Source organism: Mchenga conophoros, linkage group LG3, assembly GCF_057382185.1.
Source record: "Mchenga conophoros isolate Kocher_MC1m ecotype Shallow Benthic linkage group LG3, M_conophoros_male_GT1.1, whole genome shotgun sequence".
Lineage (NCBI taxonomy): Eukaryota > Metazoa > Chordata > Actinopteri > Cichliformes > Cichlidae > Mchenga > Mchenga conophoros.
Window position 1 is genome coordinate 7,078,232 of NC_140528.1, and position 22,952 is coordinate 7,101,183.

General features: G+C 43.7%; 1 protein-coding gene and 1 pseudogene across 1 annotated transcript in view; one reads left to right on the plus strand and one right to left on the minus strand.

Moving 5' to 3' along the window:
- LOC146577113 (protein NLRC3-like) overlaps positions 1-22,952 on the plus strand; it is a 560,242-nt gene that overhangs the window by 400,239 nt on the left and 137,051 nt on the right. The window lies entirely within an intron of this gene.
- On the minus strand, positions 7,732-22,444 carry LOC146577120 (uncharacterized; annotated as a pseudogene).

Consider the following 22,952-nt stretch of genomic DNA (forward strand, 5'->3'; position numbering starts at 1 on the left):
AAGACTGCCAGACTCTGTAATACTGCAAATGATCAGTGACTCAGGTTAACACTAAACTTTAAACGGCACCTCTGTGTCTCTGTGTGCTGAACATCTAGGATTGAGTCAGGCTGCATCAGCTGAAGCTGTTATTTGTATATATCAGTATTTTTTTATTCAGGTGTGGGGAAAATACGTAAGACTGCAGTGAAGCGATGCACCAGATGAATCCCTGGCCAAAGGTATCGTACTCAAATCAGACTACTGATCCAGCCACATCAGCCTTTTGTGAGGTCTGTTTAAAGTAGACTAAAAGTGAACTGCAGGTTCCTGAGAGGTGGACTGTGAGCACAGAAACACATGTTCATACATACAGCTGCAGCAAACTTACATTAATTTTAAATAGATTTGTTACTCTGATGTTTGTCTCTGTGTTAGTCCTCTGACAGACTGGTGACCTGTCCAGGTGTGCTCTACCTACTACTGGGACAGGTTCCAGCCTCTGTAATAGAAATGTTCTGTTATTCTCATTTAAAGTGTTTAAGTGCTTATGCATATGCTTAGTTGTGACACTGTTACTGTTCAGTGAAAGTTGCTAAAACTAGATGAACTTACTTCAGCAGTTTGAGAAAACAACTCCCTTTACAGGTGCTGATAAGGCCAAGGGCACAAAACAGCACAACCATTGATGCGTTAGGTTTCATAGCGAGACACGTGAAGTGTGGTAGGATCAGTTTGTAACTTCCTCCCTCTTCCTTGGAAGGCGTAAAGGAGGAGGAGCACGACCTCTGTGGCAGCGCTGACATGACTGAACTGTGATGTTTGATGTGTGTTGGCGCAGTAATAAATAGCTTGATCACAGCTCTTTCTGTGTTGCAGACTTTATTTAAAAAATTCCACGAAACCCCCCCCCCACTGTGAACCTGAATTGAATATTCAGAAGACATTTGTTTAAATAGTTCTACAAATCTGAGCTGTTGGTGTGTCCTTGGATTGTGTGGTAATAATATTAGAGCCTGCAATCTTTCTTACTGGATCTCTACTATGAGTCATGTTACCTGAGATTAGTTCTATGTTTACCTGTCAGCCTGGACGAATGTGCTGTGTGAAGAATGTAAATGACATCAGATCTGAACTGCTTACATCTAAGGAGCCTGTTCATATTTAATTGTAATATGAACCAATGATTTTCTGATTGATTGCTGATATATACAGTGGGGCAAAAAAGTATTTAGTCAGCCACCGATTGTCATCATTTTAGGTGGGGGAACTTGCACAGAGGTCAGTAATTTGCACCAGAGGTACACGTCAACTGTGAGAGACAGAATGTGAAAAAAAAAAAATCCATGAATCCACATGGTAGGATTTGTAAAGAATTTATTGGTAAATCAGGGTGGAAAATAAGTATTTGGTCAATAACAAAAATACAACTCAATACTTTGTAACATAAGCTTTGTTGGCAATAACAGAGGTCAAACGTTTACTATAGGTCTTTACCAGGTTTGCACACACAGTAGCTGGTATTTTGGCCCATTCCTCCATGCAGATCTTCTCGAGAGCAGTGATGTTTTGGGGCTGTCGCCGAGCAACACGGACTTTCAACTCCCACCACAGATTTTCTATGGGGTTGAGGTCTGGAGACTGGCTAGGCCACTCCAGGACTTTCAAATGCTTCTTACGGAGCCACTCCTTTGTTGCCCGGGCGGTGTGTTTTGGATCATTGTCATGTTGGAAGACCCAGCCTCGTTTCATCTTCAAAGTTCTCACTGATGGAAGGAGGTTTTGGCTCAAAATCTCACGATACATGGCCCCATTCATTCTGTCCTTAACACGGATCAGTCGTCCTGTCCCCTTGGCAGAAAAACAGCCCCATTGCATGATGTTTCCACCCCCATGCTTCACAGTAGGTATGGTGTTCTTGGGATGCAACTCAGTATTCTTCGTCCTCCAAACACGACGAGTTGAGTTTATACCAAAAAGTTCTACTTTGGTTTCATCTGACCACATGACATTCTCCCAATCCTCTGCTGTATCATCCATGTGCTCTCTGGCAAACTTCAGACGGGCCTGGACATGCACTGGCTTCAGCAGCGGAACATGTCTGGCACTGCGGGATTTGATTCCCTGCCGTTGTAGTGTGTTACTGATGGTGACCTTTGTTACTTTGGTCCCAGCTCTCTGCAGGTCATTCACCAGGTCCCCCCGTGTGGTTCTGGGATCTTTGCTCACCGTTCTCATGATCATTTTGACCCCACGGGATGAGATCTTGCGTGGAGCCCCTGATCGTGGGAGATTATCAGTGGTCTTGTATGTCTTCCATTTTCTGATGATTGCTCCCACAGTTGATTTCTTCACACCAAGCTGCTTGCCTATTGTAGATTCACTCTTCCCAGTCTGGTGCAGGTCTACAATACTTTTCCTGGTGTCCTTCGAAAGCTCTTTGGTCTTGGCCATGGCGGAGTTTGGAGTCTGACTGTTTGAGGCTGTGGACAGGTGTCTTTTATACAGATGATGAGTTCAAACAGGTGCCATTCATACAGGTAACGAGTGGGGGACAGAAAAGCGTCTTACAGAAGATGTTACAGGTCTGTGAGAGCCAGAGATTTTCCATGTTTGAGGTGACCAAATACTTATTTTCCACCCTGATTTACGGATAAATTCTTTACAAATCCTACCATGTGAATTCATGGATTTTTTTTTCACATTCTGTCTCTCACAGTTGAAGTGTACCTCTGGTGCAAATTACTGACCTCTGTCATCATTTTAAGTGGGGGAACTTGCACAATCGGTGGCTGACTAAATACTTTTTTGCCCCACTGTGTATGTATATATATATATATATATATATATATATATATATATATATTTTTTTTTTTTTTTTTTACATACATAGTTTTTTGTTGCCTTATGGTTCCAAGCGCTGTCACCAATCTTTGCATTTAGTTATTATCTCATGACACTTGTTTAATCAGCTACCATCTCTCCTGTGGACTTTTTAATGTCTACAGTCTCAGACCAACACAGCCCTGCCCTTCCCATATTAGATTCTTGATGAATGTGTGTTGTTGTTATTCAGCCTGGTTCAATGTGCCCCTTTTTAACTTTGAGCACCCGCCCCTTTAAACCTCTCTGCACAGCCCTGCACTGAACTCACTATCTTCTCCCTCTAACAGCCTCCACATGTTCTCACTGTAATTTCCCCTCATGAATGAATTTATGCTGCACTAATGTGAATGTTTGCAGGGAAATCAAACGCATTTCACACGCAGTACTCGAGCTGACTTACCTTTGTTTGAATGACGACTTGTACGCGCTGACTCCACAGATAAGGTACGAAAATATATCAGGCTACGTCTTCAGGGTTTCTACTCCACGGCCGTATTTCATACGGGTCCACATTTCCACTGCACGCTATTTTCTGCAAGTACCGCCGCTTCGCCTCTGGACGCAATCGGTCTCTATACAGTCCGTTCTCTTTTGAGCTGCTTTTAAGCATCTTGTAATCGTCGTTCCAACACAGTGTGTTTGTTTTGATTCGTAGACCTCGAAAATGGTGCCGCGCTCCCACAATGCATTGCGGCGTGACGTCAACTCCAAAGCCCTATAGAACATGTTCTTTTTCATTGTCAAAATTATCAGGAATAAAGAAGAAAACTGATTCAAAACCTGTGGAACCTGCCAAAAAACAAGTTTTACTGCAAAGGATTTCTAGATGTGAAGGTTTTGTGGCTTTTTTCAGTTTCTAAAACAAACTCATTTGTACAGAAGGATATGAGGATGTATATGTCCGGTGGTGGGTTTTTTTCTTCTTGATTTAATGTATTCATTTATCTCTTCACTTAATCTTTCTTTATGTTTTTTTTTTTTTTGATTTGGCATGAGCGATTTCCGGTCCTCACTCCAAGCCAGTTGGTGGCGGTAATGCACCACATGTTCTATCACAGCTGCGTCCGAGAGGACAGGAAACGTCTGTATGCGTCTGCAAACCAGGTAACTACACTCAGCTGAGCCTCTCTGCTAGTCGTTATTAGTTGGAGGGTTTTGCGTCACTTTCTCTCGGCTTGATAAAGGGCTGTATAGAAATCTCTGGTACGTAACACGTAACGTCATTTTTAGGGAGCGTCGCAGAGAAGTGAGGCTGTTTCTTTGTTTTTGTCGAGTTTTGATTGAAGACATGTTTCCAGTCCGTTTTTTACTCGTTTGTTTTTTCATTAATAACTTTACATTATCACAGAGAACAAGAAGGCGCTTTGTTTGTCACATTCACCTTATGTCTGTGAAGGTTCTCAGTCATCCAGGTCATCGTAGTCAAAGGAGCTTGCAAAGAAAAGCGTCTGGACTTCTTTAAGTTACTTGAAGACGTTTCACCTCTCATCCGAGAAGCTTCTTCAGTTCTAAGGTCAAATGGTGGAGAGTCCCAGATATAAACCTAGTGGGAGTGACCCCCCACAGAGGGACAAAAGGACCCCCTGATGATCCTCTAATCACCTGAGCCAAGGTGTGAAACTGGGTGTGGGTCCCAATCAGCCAGTTTCGGGTGAGTTCATTGTGAAACCTGGCCCCACCTTATCATGCGAATTCCTGAGGTCAGATGGCCCAGGATGTGAGTGGGCGTTAAGGCGTCTGGGAAGGGATCTCAAAACTGGATTATAGATGGCAGAGAGTTGGTGTCGTAAACCCCGCCTCTGTTCAAAGATGGTCGCTCACAGTGGACATAGATGGCTTCTTTCACTCCTCTTTCAAACCATCTGTCCTCTCTGTCCAAAATGTGAACATTAGCATCCTCGAAAGAGTGTCCTTTATCCTTAAGATGCAGATGGACTGCTGAGTCTTGTCCTGTGGAGGTGGCTCTTCTGTGTTGTGCCATGCGCTTGTGAAGTGGCAGCCACAGTGATAAATGGCTGAGATGGCTGCAGCTGTACGTGTGAGGTACCTACATGTTTCAAGATGAATTTGCAGAGATGTCATGTTTGGTGCTTACAGACATCACACTGCATTTTGTGATTTCGTAGCTATCGTTGTGATATTTTGGAGCTTCCCATGATCACCGTGACAGTCATTCATTTTAACATAACCTTTCTATTCCTTTCAGGGATCCTCATTTTTTTGGTACGGAAGATCAGCAGCTGTGTCGACAGGCAACAGGTAACGGCATGCTTTTCTGTTAGTACTGTAGACCTTGGTCTGGTGCTCTTTTTTTAGTTTAACACAGTATTTTCATTTGCCGAAGTGTAAAAAGCTTGTTCCAGGAGAAACAAACTTTAGTGAGTTCTGCAAAATGATTCCCACCATTGCACACTCTGTCAGCCTCCAGTGTGCCCTTTTTTTGTCCTTTAACTGAAGAAAGTCGGTAGTCAGAACATATGAGATAAGTGAGATCCTCATTTTGCCTGCTTATTTCAAGATACAACATTTTCACAAACTGCTGTAGGATAACCTTGCTATTTGTCTTTTCCAACACTTCTACATTCATCCATATTTCCTTGTCTGCTTCTTTCCAGGTGAAAAGTACCTGAAATGGGTGAAAGATTTTGTTTCCAAAAACAAAAGCATGTGCGTTCACCTGAAGAAGCCAAGTGGTGCTGACCTGTGGATAGAAGAGCTTGAGAACACCAAATACAACGGGGATGATGATGAAGTTAACGCCTGGGGAAAATTCTACCTTCCCGAGATTGTAAAAATGCAGGTTATTGGTGTGGTAAAGGGCACCTCATGTCCATGTGACGAGCTTGTGCTGATGACGCGTGAGGACAAAAAGCTGTACGGCTATGACTGAGAGGAGCTGCATCTGGTGGCTTCCAGTTTCCTGGAACTATGTGACAAAACGATAGAGTATCCAGCATCCAAGCGCTACTACAATGGAGAGGCCTTCAAAGATATGGTGAGAAGTTAGACTGCTAAGAATAAGACTGGGGATGCCTAGTGTTAGAGATCAATCACCTGAGCTTTTCTTTGTATTGTTGTGTGTTCTGTTTAGACTGAGGAGGACTGGAAAAAAGTTAAGATGAGTGATGTGGGGAGGAAACTGCAGGAAGAACATAAAAAGCTGGTAAATGAAACCCAGTCAGCGGTCGTAAGCCTAATATCATAGGTGGGTATTGGAGCTGAGTATCATCACTGATTTCTAGAACCTGTTCAATTCCAATTCACAAGGTCCCAATTAGATTCCATTTAATTCTTACTCAGAGAGTCAGAAACATTATAATTCTGATCATTTATCAGTACTGACACTTGTGAAACTTCATCAGAGGTGTGAGCATCACAGCAGATGCTTTTGTGTCAAAGTAACTGAGGATAAAACACAAAACCATGAAGCAGATTTTCCTGGCCTAGCTTTTTACAGTAGATAACCTTAAAAATATTATTCTGCAGTAGAACAAAAGCAGACGAGAACCACGACTCAACAAATGTACATTGGCTGATGCTGCTGAAGTGATTCAGAGGTTTTAATAAGAGGTTTTAATAGAGACACAGCAGAGCATTTTGCAGTTTCACGTAATTTTAAAAAAATAAATACAATTTGGTATTGAACAGCAGAAAACAGGCTGTCTTGTCGGAAGTCATTAAAAAAATGGCTGTAAACAACGGTAGACTGCTTCATAACAAGCAAGCGAATAATGCCAAAAACAGAGATTTGAGATGGGAAACGGTGTTCTTAAAGTACACTGAGAGAGGCAGAGAGCTGTGCTGTGTTGTTTTTCTGTCTGTGTTTTAATGGTGGTGGAAGCAAACCAGCAAAAGTAAGAGGGAATTCATGACAATGTTTATGTCAAGCGAAATGCGTCTTCTTTTGCTGCTGGTTTGGTTAGAGAGAGACAAAACGTGCAGCTTCAGGATCTGAGCAGCTTTCAGCACCAACGGCATCACAGCTCAGACTTGGATTCAGGATTAAGCCCTTTATGTTTGACTGTAGTGATTGTAGCTCTGTCCTTGTTATTAATCGCTTTAGTCAAACACAGCTATTGTTTGCTGGGATGTGTATATACTTGACAGTTTGTATCTCAGAGTTATCAAAGACACTGTGGATAATCATCAAGAGATTGTTGTCCTCTTAATAATGACCTATTTGATTGTTTGTTTTTTCTTCTTCTTACAGATTCTGGTATTTGGCCAAAAGAGAGCTTCACAATTCTTGGCTTCACCTGTGGTAGAAAAATGACTAAAGTTATGCAACACTCTCTAAAATTAAAGCTATGCAACGCTTTAACATGAATGGCGAAGGAGTGCATCTCTTTCACTGTCTCTTCCTGTCCTCTTCTCAGTCTTTGTTGTGGCACCTCTGCTATGTGTTATAGAAAGCACTTGGAATCATGTTCAATACAAAAACACCAAACTCGTGGGATTGCCCTAGCAAGCAGTTGGTAAAAACTAATTAAAACTGATATATATCAGCTTCACTTTCTAGCTGCAAAAGCACGTTTCTGCAAAAGCATGCAGTTTCCTGTCAGCACTTTTTGGCACAGAGTGTACTCAGAGTTAGGCCTTTCTTATATAAAGCAATATAATCAGCATATAAACATTTAAGATGATAAATTTAAAGCTCAACAGTAACTGCTATAAATATTATAACTACACATGTAGTGCTTTTGCTTAAGTAAATTATAGTTGGGATCATAATAAGAAAACATGTGTTTTTATTTTCTGTGTACCCTGGGTACAGACCAGTATAAATATGGGATTCTTCCCAATAAATGCTGTCTGATAATGCTTCATATTGCATTAAACACTAGATATGTAAGCAAACAAACAAAAACCCATAGAAGCCAGTTTTAATTATTAAATGTGACAATTACATGGAGATGGAAAGTAAACATGCTTATACACGTCTCTGTGATTACAGAAAATCCACACAGATGCTGTCAGAGCAGAGAATCTTTGATTTATCAGAATGATGAATGCAAATGATTTCATGAAATCTCACTCTTGTTCTGGGTTGTAAAATTCACCTGTCCAGTTAAACCGAATCCTTTGCAACACAGTTCTAAGAACCCTACCAACCTCATCCTCAGCTCTCTGCCTGTTATCCTTTTCAGCTGAGTATTCATCCACATGTGTTTCAACTTCTCTCTCATTTTCAAGCAAATTGCTCAGGCTCTCAGCTTCAGCACAGTTACCATATGGCCACTCTCTGAGGTCTTCTGTGTTCAAGCCAAACAAATTCTTACATGATCTGCAAGGCTTCATTCTGGCACCATCACGGAGACAAAAAGCCTCACACCTGATATTTCCAGGTACTTCAATTGTTCCATCAAAGTAATCTTTCTGGACTGTGTTTGGATAATAGGTCATCACCGCACCAGATACATATTTATGCCATTTGCTAAGACAGGAGGCAGCAATCATAATTTTCCCAGCGTTAGGACCTTTGGTGGACATGGAGACTCCGCAGTACCTTTCTGATTTGTTGGTTTGGGATTTTTGAGAAATGCAGATGGTGGACGAGACGAAAGCTGTTTTTTTTATTATTCTCTTCTAAGTCCAAGTCTGTGAGGAGATCTTGCAGACTCTGCTTTATTTGCTCTTCATTCTCTGAGTTATTTTGCAGGACGATCTGAAAACAGTTACAGATCTGGTCAAAGTGTTGCACCTGATTATATAGTTGTTTTTCATAGAAAGTTGATCAACATGTTTGTTTCGCTGCTTGACTTGTTTAACTATGCAGGACCATTGGATGCTTTTGGTTTAGACATTTTAAGATAGGGGGTGAAACAAGTCACAAAAATCTATTTAATTTTAAATCAATAAGCAAAAATCCATCTTTGTTCTCACTAATTTATAATTAAATTTGCTAATTGACCTTATTTTTTCTATTTTGCTATGCCGGGCTGTCAAAACACACTGAATTTAGAGTCTTTGAGCTTAACAGATCCAGCAGCTACACAGTGACAGCATCATATACGCCTTGAAGACTGTAAGCATCTCCAATAATGAGTCTGTTTGACATTATTTAGAACTAACAAATTCTGAAGCAAGTCTCCAGCTCTCCTGCAGTCTCTGTGTTTGGTGGAGAAGTATAGCTAGAAGCATATGTTGAAGTATAAGGTACAGTATGGATTTTCTTTGGATTTCTCAGTAAAAAAGCACTTTGCATTATACTTTCCTAAAAACTGGAAGTTTGTCAGATTGACTGAAAATGTGAGAAGAGTTATCTTACCATGTCGAGCACACAGGAGAAGGGACTTCGCCTGGGAAGCTGAGTCGAATACAACTTAAAAGGCCTGGGATATCTTCTCATTAAAGAACCCAAAACAAAAGGATTAGGGAAGATTTCTTCTGGAGAAAAGGGGATGTTGTTGATTTTGCCCAGAAACAACATGCTGTGAAGGATCTGTTGAGTGAAAACATATTTGCTTATTGTTAGTAGTGATAAACAGGACTGTCTTAAAAGTGTCAAAGGTAACACACCTCATCCACCAAGTGTTGACTTCCCGGAGTCATGTAAGAGCCCCGAACCATCCTCTTGGTAATCTTGTAGGCATTAGTTTTGAACCTCCTTTGAGAAATTGTTGTCTTCTAAAATGATAATGATCGAGCAGTTAGGGATTTAAAAACACAGGAGATCTGATAACTCTGGCTACAGCAGAGTCTGCAGACATACCTATTTTGCTCTTGGTCGGCCTATTTTAAACATGAGAGACAACATAGTTAGTGAAATGTTGATAACATACAATGACTATCATTGGTGGCTGAAAAGATGCCAGGTAACAAGTGAAAAGCTGCTACTTACCATCGCCACAGTCTAAGAATGAAACAGGAAACACTGAGCGAGTTGCCTCCATCTTAAAGCTGTTGATCATGTGATTTAAAGGAAAGCCACACCCAGCTCTTTCCTGGAATTTTACTCGACTGTAGAAAACTGCTCCATTTGCCCCGCCCACCCATGATCTTTAATATCTACCAAAAACAACCTATTGGTTGTCAGTAACCAGTCGATCGTTTGCGCGATTAAAAAATGACTTTGTGCGGCGGCGTTCCCACCGCGAGCAGAACTCCGGCTCAAAAACCGCTGTTTTTGAACACTTTTATTTACTTAAGCACTTTAATGGGCTTACTTTGAAACAAAGTGCGATTGAATGATTATTGTTATGTGTTGCCTTGAATTCGGCTATGCTGTCTGTTAGACAGCTGTTTTCCTTTATTGTTGTTTTTGTATTGTTTGTAGCGAACGCTACTGGAATGTATAGATTAAGCTACGTAGCCAAGATGATTAATAATTTAACTGTTGTACATTGGTTGATGATGATTTGCATTGTTACATAGGCTTGCAGAAAAATATATTTGTTTACCGGTAAACTGAATCGAACTTGATGTGCTAATGGACGTTTTTCTGACCTACAGGTCAGGTTTTGTTCCCTCCCTTTGAATTAATCTTCTTCATATTGAAGTGGCGAGCCGGTAGGACCATTCTTTGTTTCCCCTCTTTCCCCCACTTAGCCGTCTTTGGATTACGGACATATTTCCCCATTTGTATGAAGCTGGACTCTAAGGAGGAATACCTTAAAAGTGAACTTTAAAAAGAAGAGGACCAAAAAGGACTTTTGCACAGAAAGATCACAGCATTGATTTATTATTTAATTGTGGGCATTTATGTTGTGTGTTGTGTTAATTATTTTGTTCCATTTCCCCTTTCCTCCATTTATTCAATATATTTTTGGTACAAGATATTGCAGTCTTTGGTCTCATCATTCACACCATCTAGGCTCCATAAAGAACTATTTCTTCTGCGCGTCAGTCAGTAAACTCATCCATTGAAATAAACTAGTCCTTAAATAACTTTGAGTTACACAGTGGCAAATGTAATAGAGAAAGACACAGGGCCACCTGAAATCTGTCGTCCTATCTGATTCAAAACCAACATGTAGGAGAATCTGGAATCTTTGATTTTGAGTTAAAAATAAAATATGGGTAAAATGCAGAAATGTTTTTACTAACATGTACTAACAGAGACTTGGAGGAGAGAGACCTAATGTTTAATAATCCACATTTCACTGTTTTACTCTTTGGTTAAGATGTGGATACTGTATTGTTCTTTCTTTGTGATTGTTTATGTTTAAGTTGTTTGTTGCTGGTTTTTAGTTTTTTGTCTGTTTGGAAGCTGACACAGTCTCTATGGAGACGGGTTTTTGGGGGGTAGCAGGAGGAGAGAAGCTGCAGAGAGGCGTGTAAGACTGCAACTCTGCTTCCTGGTCCCAACTCTGGATAGTCATATTTTGGGGGGTTTAATAAACTACTACTGCATGATGTAAAGCTGAAGTATTACACAGCTTTATGAACCTCCTGTTATCCTGGTAGACGAGTACAGCAATAAATCTTTTACTTGAACATCTTCTGGCTCCAATAAGCTTTGAAATGTGACCATGAAGTCAGAGACACACTGACTGAAACCCACAGCTGTGACTGGATCACATCCACACACAGTGTAGCTGCTGTCTCTGTGTGAGGTCTGTGTATATATGTATATACACTGAACAAAAATATAAACGCAACACCTTTGTTTTTGCTCCCATTCCCCATGGGATGGACGTAGAGATCTAAAATTCATTCCAGATACACAATATAACCATCCCTCCCAAACAGTGGTCACAAATCAGTCCAAATGTGTGGTAGTGGGCACATCTGCCATATTGAGATAATCCATCCCACCTCACAGGTGTGCCACATCAGGATACTGATCTGACATCATGAGTAGTGCACAGGTGTACCTCAGACTGCCCACAACAAAAGGCCACCCTGGAATGTGCAGTTTTTTGCGCTATTGGGGGTCTGGGGACCCAGAACCGGTCAGTATCTGGTGTGACCACCATTTGCCTCATGCAGTGCAACACATCGTCGCATGGAGTCTATCAGATTGTCAATTGTGGCCTGTGGAATGTTGGTCCACTCCACTTCAATGGCTGTGCGAGGTTGTTGGATATTCGTGGGAACTGGTACACGCTGTCGTATACGCCGGTCAAGCACATCCCGAACATGCTCAATGGGTGACATGTCCGGTGAGTATGCTGGCCATGCAAGAACTGGGACATTCTCAGCTGCCATCTGCCCTGAACAATGTGAACCATGATTCATCCGTGAAGCGCACACCTCTCCAACGTGCCAGACGCCATCGAATGTGAGCATTTGCCCACACAAGTCTGTTACGGCGACGAGCTGGAGTCAGGTCAAGACCCCGATGAGGACGACGGGCATGCAGTTGAGCGTCCCTGAGACGGTTTCTGACAGTTTGTGCAGAAATTGTTTGGTTGTGCAAACCAATTGTTCCAGCAGCTGTCTGGGTGGCTGGTCTCAGACGATCTTGGAGGTGAACCTGCTGGATGTGGAGGTCCTGGGCTGGTGTGGTTACACGAGGTCTGCGGTTGTGAGGCCGGTTGGATGTGCTGCCATATTCTCTGAAACGCCTGTGGAGACGGCTTATGGTTGAGAAATGAACATTCAATGCACGGGCGACAGATCTGGTTGACATTCCTGCTGTCAGCATGCCAATTGCACGCTCCCTCATTGCTTGTGGCATCTGTGGCATTTTGCTGTGAGACAAAACTGCACATTCCAGGGTGGCCTTTTGTTGTGGGCAGTCTGAGGTACACCTGTGCACTACTCATGATGTCAGATCAGCATCCTGATGTGGCACACCTGTGAGGTGGGATGGATTATCTCAATATAGCAGATGTGCCCACTACCACACATTTGGACTGATTTGTGACCACTGTTTGGGAGGGATGGTTATATTGTGTATCTGGAATGAATTTTAGGTCTCTACGTCCATCCCATGGGGAATGGGAGCAGTAACAAAGGTGTTGCGTTTATATTTTTGTTCAGTGTATTTATGCTTATATTCATATTCTCTTATTCCCCTTTATTTGATATCCTAATTCTGTGCTGTGTAAAAATTTGTCGGTGTTCTGCTACTACAAACTGGATTCCCTGGAGGATAAACATGAGGGATTCATAAAGTTCTATCTCTCTGTTAAAATCCCCCAAAATAAATGAAATGTGAATTTCAGGCAGACATGTTTTTAAAAGAGTCACTTTAGAATAGAATAGAATAGAATTCAACTTTATTGTCATTGCACATGCACAGGTACAGGGCAACGAAATGCAGTTTGCATCCATCCAGAAGTGCTTTAGTGATATAGATATATTACAATATATATTAGCAATAGTATAGATATGTAAGTATATTACAGAAATGGGTCTATTATGGTATGTTATAATGTACACGGTATGAAGTATGTTGTGAATATTCTATAACTATAAGTATGTACAGGCTGTAGTGAGTACAAGCTATGTACAGGCTATGAACAGGATATAAATATGAAAAACTATACAGAATATGAAATAAATAACTTTACAGAAATTTGAGATATACAGCTATACAGAAATGGGAACTATGCAAGTTGTAAACAGTTGTAGGATTAAAGATTATTGAATGTACAGAATGATTATTTACACAGAGCTATACAGTAGTGCAGTTAAGATAAGTGAGGGTGTAGATAGTTTCTACAGAGGCTATATGAAGTGCTAGTGGTTGTGAGTGGTGGTTCAGTCCATGTTATTATTGTGTGTTTGAGGGTACAGTTGTCCATTGTGGGGGTGTGTATGTTCAGTGCATGAGTTTAACGTGGGTCAGATGTCAGGAGGCAGAGTTCAGGAGTCTGACAGCTGTGGGGAAGAAGCTGTTCCGGTACCTGGTGGTCTTAGTCCGGAGGCTCCTGTGGCGCCTCCCAGAGGGCAGGAGGGTGAAGACTCCATGTGATGGGTGACTGGGGTCTTTGATGATTTTCCCAGCCCTTTTCAGACACCGCTTCCTGTAGATGTCTTTTATGGCAGGAAGTGGTGCTCCGGCGATGCGCTGGGCAGTTTTCACGACCCTCTGCAACGCCTTCCGGTCCGAGGCAGAGCAGTTCCCGTACCAGACTGTTATACAGTTGGTCAGGATGCTCTCGATGGTGCAGCGATAGAAGTTCACCAGGATGTCTGAGGACAGGTGGTTCTTCCTCAGAGTCCTCAAGAAGAAGAGGCGCTGGTGAGCCTTCTTGACCAGCTTGGAGCAGTTGGTCGTCCAGGTGAGATCCTCGGAGATGTGGACTCCCAGGAACTTGAAGCTGCTCACACGCTCCACAGCCGTCCCCTTAATGTGGATGGGTGGATGTGGGTCAGCATTCCTCCTGTAGTCCACGATGAGCTCCTTGGTCTTCTCGGTGTTAAGCAGCAGGTTGTTTGTGTCGCACCACTCAGCCAGACGATCCACCTCCTCCCTGTAGGCGGCCTCATTGTTGTCACTGATGAGGCCAATCACCGTGGTGTCATCTGCAAACTTAATGATGGTGTTGGAACCATCAGCAGGTCTGCAGTCGTGGGTGAAGAGGGAGTAGAGGAAAGGGCTCATCACACAGCCTTGTGGTACACCGGTGTTCATTGTGATGGTAGATGAGCAGTGGTTATCCAGCCGGACATGTTGGGGGCGGTTGGTCAGGAAGTCCAGTAACCATTTGCAGATGAGGGAGCTGATGCCCAGGTCTGTCAGTTTCCTGATGAGTTGTGAGGGGTGGATTGTATTGAATGCTGAACTGAAGTCTATAAACAGCATTCTGGCGTAGGTGTTGTTGTTGTCCAGGTGTGAGAGGACAGAGTGCAGTGCGATGGAGACAACATCCTCTGTGCTCCTGTTCTGGCGGTATGCGAATTGGTGGGGGTCCAGGGTGGGGGGGAGACAGGATTTGAAGTGTGCTAGGACCAGCTGCTCTAAGCACTTAGTGATGATGGGGGTGAGTGCTACTGGGCGGTAGTCATTGAGGCAAGATGGGTTGGAGTTTTTGGGTATCGGGACGATGGAGGTGGATTTGAAGCAGGCCGGTACCACAGCGTGGGCCAAGGACAGATTGAATATGTCTGTGAGCACTCCTGCAAGCTCCCCAGAACACGCTCTGAGAACACGCCCGGGGATGCCATCTGGACCTGCAGCCTTGTGGACATTGATCCTGCTCAGCACCGCTCCTACATCGGTGGGGGAGAGAGTCAGAGGTTGGTGGTCTGGCGTCATGTCTGCTTTGGTTGTGGTTGTGGGGTTCCCTCGCTCAAAACGAGCATAAAAGTTGTTGAGCTCGTTGAGGAAGGAGACATCAGAGGATGCGGGGGAGGGTTTGGTGGTCCTGTAGTCTGTAATGGTCTGGAGTCCTTGCCACATGCGTCGGGGGTTGGAGTTGGAGAAGTGTTCTTCTACCTTCTTTTTGTAATGGTGTTTGGCTTTTTTGATGCCCTTCTTTAGATTAGCCCTGGCTGTGCTGTAGGCGTGTGTATCTCCTGACCTAAAGGCGGTGTTGCGGGCCTTCAGGAGGAGACGAACATCCCGGTTCATCCAAGGCTTCTGGTTGGGGTACATGGTGATCCGTTTCTGGGTGGTAACACTGTCTGTGGTTTCGGAGATGTAATCCAGTACAGATGAGGCGTACTGGTCCAGGTCTGTGTGGGTGAACATATTCCAGTCTGTGTTTTTAAATCTGTCCTGGAGCACTGCGTCTGTCCCCTCTGGCCACACTTTAATTGTCCTCACAGCAGGTTTCACACGTTGGATGAGTGGTGAATACCTAGGTGTGAGGAACAGAGAGAGATGGTCCGATTGTCCAATGTGGGGGAGGGGTGTGGCTTTGTAGGCTCCAGCCAGGTTGGAATACACATGGTCTAAAGTCTTGTCTCCTCTGGTGTGGCAGGAGACATGTTGGTGGAATCTGGGGAGGACTGTCTTTAAGTTGGTGTGGTTGAAGTCGCCAGCAACAATAAAAGCAGCCTCGGGGTGTTTATTCTGGTGTTTGTTGATGGCTGCAGAAAGTTCTTTCATGGCTAACCTAGCATTAGCGTCGGGGGGGATATACACGGCAGTGAGTATGATTGAAGTGAGTTCTCTGGGGAGATAATAAGGTCTGCATTTGACCATTAAAAACTCCGCATTAGGTGAGCAGTGACTCTCAGTAGTAGTGGAGTTCATGCACCAAGCATTGTTAATATAAATGCACAAACCTCCACCTCTGGTCTTGCCGGAGTCATCTGCTAGCCTGTCGGCTCGGTGTGTGTGGCGTCCTGCTAACTTGATAGCATTGTCCGGGCAGCTGTTGTTCAACCATGTTTCGGTGAAAAACATGACATTTGAGTCCATAATCCGTCTGTTGTTAGTGATGGAGAGCCGTATCTCATCCATTTTGTTTGCCAGAGAACGGACATTGGCAAGGAAAATACTGGGTAAAGCCAGCCGGTGTGGTGTTAGCTTTAGCTTAGCCTGTAGCCCTCCGTGCCTACCTCGCCTTTGTTTACGATCTCGGCGCCGTCTGCGTGCACTTCCGCCCGGCCGGGGAGAGTGGGCAGCCTCCGGTGTTCTGGAGATCTCTGGGATGAGTCGGAGATCAGAGATAAAACTGTTGGAGTTGTGAGTCCAGATGTCCAGAAGCTCTTGTCTGCTGTAGGTCAGCAACGCACAGCAATTCTGGACGAATAATCCGGTTAAAAGTTGCATTTAACCTGTGCGATTTTTTTATTATAAAAAGAAAAGGTTTTCCACATATGCAAAAAGTGCCCTTTTTTCCCCCTGGAGCACTTGCCCCCCAAAATGTCTGTGCACGCCACTGGCAGTACTATTAAAATAAGTACACAATGCACTACTGATGAGCAAACCATGTGGCCAAACACTTTAAGAGACAGACTGGGATCATACCATTATGTGAAAGAGGACGGAAATGTCCCATAGACAGCAAGGGTAGTGGTAGAGACCAGTACACAGAGAAATGGGAGCTGTACTGAAATGCAAGCGTGTCAGGAAAGAGTGAAAAGGCAAAATGAGCAGCATCTGGCTGCATTTCAGTGATATTGGAGACCACAAAGCTGAGTGCAACATTTATACAGGAGATATACAGAAGACGCTGAGAGTAGAACTGATAAAATTAGGAGATGGCTAAAGTGAGACCCATTTTTATTTCCACCCATTTTCCACTGTGGAGGACAAAAGGTTTCAAACTGGTCCAGGTCTTAAACCTCACGTGTTCTTCCTAATAGCAGTAAATGGATAGAAATAAGGCTTTTATGAAAACACTGAATAAAACTTGCTGCCTTTAAAAAGACTAAATGTACAGTTCAGTATTGAATACTACATAAAATAAACTATATATAAAGTGTGTCTGAATGGCAGAGATGCAGAACTATGTGCATGTAGCACAGAGCCACGGCTCAGTGTCTGAATGAGTCTCACAGACCTGAATGTGCTGTTGAAGCCATTTATAATTATAACGTAATTCTTTACTCGTTTGATCTGCTCCTTACCACAAGCCACCAGACGTAGAAGGTTTTGGACTTTTAACTATATTTTCTGAAGTTTTACAACTTTTCTTACTGTTAAAAACCTTGTTATGGCCATTCATGCTGTACAAAGTAATTAGACACTTGTGGTATCTACAGAAATGTCAGAATCTCAGCTAAAAGTTCACAAAACCATCTCAACAACCACCAAACAGCTAAAACAGCAGGTGAGCAGATCACACAAAAAAGATGTAAACACAAATCCCCCTGATCATCTGTTTTTTAAACATGAAGCTTAGTTTTGGACGTTCATTTACCGCTGGTTCAGTGAATTTTGGTTGGACAGTGATGAAACCTGCAGCCTCAGAATCTGTGAGAAGTCTGCTTTCAGCACGCAACAGCATTGTTGTGTTGTGTGCTGTGGATCCACCTCTGCAAACTCATCACTGTTTCACCATCATGTTTCTACTTAGACAATAACAAAGGAAGAAGTTCCCAGGAACTACTTCCTGTCTTGTTAACATAAGAGTATGTTGCCCTTCAAAACACCTCCACTTCTCCTCTTATTAGAGGACTGCCTTATTATTAATCTGCTAATTCTGTCAGTTGATGAAAGGAAAATGCTTGATCTCACCTGAGAGATTCCAGTGTACAGTGTGGACTCTTCAGTCCTTCAGACAGAAGCTTCACGCCTGAATCCTTCAGGTTAATGTTACTCAGGTCCAGCTGTCTCAGATTAGAGGTCTGAGAGCTGAGACCTGAGGCCAAAGCTTCACAGCTTCTCTCTGACAGGTCACAGTGACTCAGTCTGAAAAATAACAGATAAACAATTACAAAAATAAAACACTTATGTTGAAGTGTAGTGAGATACTATTATATTTAGCAATATTTAATCTTGTTTTGTCAGGAAACTGAGCACTGATGCAGAGCAACATGTGGAGAGAATCAGAGGAGAAGAAGTGAAGAGAGAACAGCAGTAAAACAACACTGAATTGTTCAGTGTGCTTTTGATATCAACAGAATGTGTCAAATTTCTTTGTTTTGTATTTGTTTTAGTAGAATTGATGGTTATCACTTAGATAACAACCACAGGCCAGGTCTAAATTGCACTTTGGTGACAGTTTGGACATGGACAATTTGTGCTCCATTGTATTCAGTATTGAACAAACTGAGTACCGATGACCACTTAATATTTTTGATATTTTATTTGAGTTGTTCCACCTGATCTGTGTTAACTAGAATAAACATTTAAAAGCTAAAGCTATGATCACATATGTACTTACCAGAGATGGGCAGTAACGCGTTACTGTAATCTGATTACTTTTTTCAAGTAACAAGTAAAGTAAGGGATTACTATTGCAAAATCGGTAATTAGATTACCGTTACTTTCCCGTAGGAACGCTGCATTACTGCGTTATTAAAACTGTGATTTTTTGCGAGAATGTCTCACGACAGTGACGAGTGCGCCGTCAGTGACAACAGCTGTGTGCAGATCAACAATGGATCACATATCGATTGTGGGAGACAGTATGAGTGTGCAGCGTTTAAAGCGTGGAAGTACTGACCTTACTTTGAGTTTGATTCCATAAAAAGTGACAAAAACATTAGCGTCCGCTGTGCGTGGGAAGAAAACTTTTTACAAGGAAAAAAAAAACCCTAAACTTCCAAGCAAGCTCAGAGTGCCCAACGACGTAATGGGAAATTCACAGAGAAACTCGCGGATTCTTCAACTGACCGCGGCACACCTGCACCAGGGTAAACCTCCGCCTACCCCACTCCTGCTTTACAGGTGAAAATAGAGCAACAGGACCGCTGAGTCTTTGACTTTATTTATTTTCTGCTGTGTTTTACTTGCATTTATTTGAAAGAGTGAGTGTAAACACAAAAATATTTTATTTTATGTGCTGGAATGTGCAGAAAATAGGTTTAAATGTTAAACTAATTTATTCAAGTCAGAGAATATTGCATATAATTAAATTTTTGCTTGATGCATAAAGTTAAAAGATTAAAACTGATAAAACAAGTAAAAAAAAGAGACTTTTCCATTTGATTACATTTTGTATGATGGATTATGTAGAAAAAGTAGAATTGGGCTGAAAGATCTATCGCTTTATCACCTCTTCAGGTTGTAAATCGTGTTTTTAAAAAGTAACTAAGTAACTAAGTAATTAATTACTTTTGAAAATAAGTAAAGTAACGGGATTACTTTTTTGGGGAAGTAATCAGTAATAAGATAAAGATAAGATAAGATAACCTTTATTAGTCCCACACATGGGAAATTTGTTTTGTCACAGCAGGAAGTGGACAGTGCAAAAGTTATGATGCAAAAATTAGAATACGATAAGAATAAATACAGTACACAACTGTACAGAATAGAATAAAATAAAATAATATACTATATACAGTAGAATAAAATAGAATAAAAATATACAATAAGATAAAAATAGAATACAAATGCTATATACACTGAGTAAAAATACAACGATGCCAGAAAAGATTATTGCACTTAGTATTATTGCATATGTATGGATGTGTGTGTTTGTTCAGTTAAAGTCTTTGTTGTGGAGTCTGACAGCAGTGGGGAGGAAAGACCTGCGAAATCTCTCCGTCCCACACCGTGGGTGCCGCAGTCTCCCACTGAAGGAGCTGCTCAGTGCTGTCACAGTCTGCTGCATGGGGTGGGAGATGTTGTCCAACAGGGATGACAGCTTAGCCGCCATTCTCCTGTCACTCACCACCTCCACTGGGTCCAGAGGGCATCCTAGGACAGAGCTGGTCCTTCGGATCACCCTGTTCAGTCTCTTCCTGTCCCCAGCAGAGATGCTGCCGCCCCAGCAGACCACACCATAAAAGATAGCAGAAGCCACCACAGAGTCATAGAAGGTCTTCAGGAGTGGGCCCTCCACTCCAAATGACCTGAGTCTCCGCAGCAGGTACAGCCTGCTCTGCCCTTTCCTGTAGAGGGCGTCTGAGTTATGAGTCCAGTCCAGTCTATTGTTCAGATGAACACCAAGGTACCTGTAGCTGTCCACAGCCTCAATGTCCATACCTTGGATGTTCAGTAGTTGCAGTGGAGAATGCTTGTGCCTGCGGAAGTCTACCACCAGCTCCTTGGTTTTACTGGCATTGATCTGGAGGTAGTTCAGCTGGCACCAGTCCACAAAGTCTTGAGTCAGTCCTCTGTACTCCTTGTTGTCCCCATCAGTGATGAGGCCGACTATTGCAGAGTCATCAGAGAACTTCTGCAGGAAGCACTGGGTGGAGTTGTGGGAGAAGTCTGCAGTGTAGATGGTGAAGAGGAACGGAGCCAGAACCGTTCCCTGTGGGGCCCCCGTACTGCAGACGACCCTGTCCGACACACAGCCCTGAGTCCTCACATACTGTGGTTGGTCGGTGAGGTAGTCCAGAATCCAGGTAGTGAGGTGATGGTCCACTCCAGAGTTCTCCAGCTTGTCCTTCAGAGCCGAGGGAAGAATGGTGTTGAAGGCACTGGAGAAATCAAAGAACATGATTCTCATAGTGCTTCCAGCGGTCTCCAGGTGAGCGAGGGAACGATGTAGGAGGTGAATGACGGCATCATCTGCTCCAATGCCAGGCTGGTAGGCAAACTGAAGTGGGTCTAGTGATGAGCTTGTTAGGCGCCGAAGCTGAGCCAGGACCAACCGCTCCAGGGTCTTCATCAGGTGGGATGTCAGAGCCACCGGCCTGTAGCTGTTGAGGTCCTTGGGGCGTGAAGTCTTTGGCACTGGAACAACACAGGAGGTTTTCCAGAGCTGTGGGACTCTTCCCAGCCTCAGGCTCAGGTTGAAGAGGTGCTCCATCACCCCACACAGTTGGTCCGCGCAGGACCTGACGACCCTCGAGCTGATGCCATCTGGGCCCGCTGCCTTCTTGCCATCCTCCTCAGTTCCCTCCTAACCTGGGTGGTTGAGAGAGACAGGCTGGAGCCTTGTGTTGAGTGTGTATTGGATGCTGTTGTTGGGGGTGGGGAGGAGTGAGCAGGGTGAATAGAGGAGGTGTGAAGTGTCTGAGGTGGAACAGCAGCAGTGGGGGTGGGTGAGTCTGCAGCCGATGTTGCAGACTGCCTCATGGCTGAATCAAATCTGTTGAAGAAATGATTCAGTTCATTTGCCCACCTCACATCCCTCCCAGGCAGAGAGTTCTGCTGTTTGTGGCCCGAGATGGTTCTGAGGCCTCTCCAGACTTCACCAACGTTGTTTTGCTGAAGCTGGTTCTCCATCTTCTGCCTATAGCTGTCCTTCCCATTCCTTATCAGTCCCCTCAACTCTCTCTGCACCCTTTTCAACTCCTCTTTGTCTTTGGATTTGAAGGCCCCCCTCTTCTGCTTGAGGACAGCTTTAATTTCTGGGGTAATCCAAGGTTTGTTGTTGGAAAAACACCGTACAGTCCTGGTAGGTACGGTGTTATCCACACAGAAATTAATATAGTCAGTAATGCATGTAGTAAGGCTGTCGATGTCCTCTCCGTGGTCGTCACAGATCACCTCCCACACAGTCGACTCAAAACAATCCTTAAGAGCCTCCTCGCTCTCCTCCGACCATCTCTGTGCGGGTGGCTGGTAGATCCCTGCGCACTAAGGGCTCATACACAGGGACAAGGTGCACCAGGTTGTGGTCAGATTTGCCCAGTGGAGGGAGAGGTGATGAACTGTATGCCTCTTCTGCATTGGCATACAGTAAGTCCAGTGTTTTATTGTCTCTGGTTGGGCAGGTCACATACTGGGTGAAGGTGGGCAGTGTGGAGTCCAGTGAGGCATGATTGAAGTCCCCTGATATTATGAGAAGGGCTCTCGGTGATTGTGTTTGCAGTCTGCTGACCACAGAGTGGAGGGGGGGACATATGCTGTTATTGCGATAACATGCAAGAACTCCCGGGGCAGATAGTACGGACGCATGCTAACGGCTAACAGCTCAATGTCTCTGCTGCAGAGTTGTTCTTTCACAGTGATGTGCCCAGGGTTACACCATCTGTCGCTCACAAACACTGTCAGTCCCCCTCCTTTCCTCTTACCGCTGTCTCTCGTCCTGTCCGCTCGCAGCAGCTGAAATCCCGGTAGTGTCACGCTCGTGTCCGGAGTTAGCGGTGTTAGCCACGACTCCGTTAGCATCATGATGCTACATTGTCGGTACTCCCTCTGTGACCAGGTTAGCAACGTGAGCTCATCCATCTTATTGGGCAAAGATCTTACGTTTCCAATGATTACAGAAGGAAGAGATGGTCGATAACGTCTCCTTCTCGGGCGACGGCGCTCCTTCCCAGCACGACACCCCCGTCTTTTCCTCCTCAGCTCGCTGGGAATGTCGGGTCTGTCCGCCGACAGTACCGCTGCAGGACGCAGCGCTAACAGCTGATCCTTACTGTAAACAAAGGATCCCTGCTCTGGGTCCCCAGACACGCGGGAAAAAAGTAGAAATAAACTAAGAAAAACGACCAGAACTAGCACAAAACGGTAGAACATGGTTGCAGAGTCTAATTACTGATACGTTAGTTATAAAAAATTACGAGAAGAAAAAGATAAGAAAGAAAGAAACTCAGAATGAGCAGAGCTGCTGTAACAGGCTGCCGCACACGGGGGGCACCGGATAAGTGATGGATGGAGGGAATTTTACTTCAGCCACAGAAATCCTAAACAGGAAGGAGGAGCAGAGTTACAGTGGATCACTATCCAGCAGGGA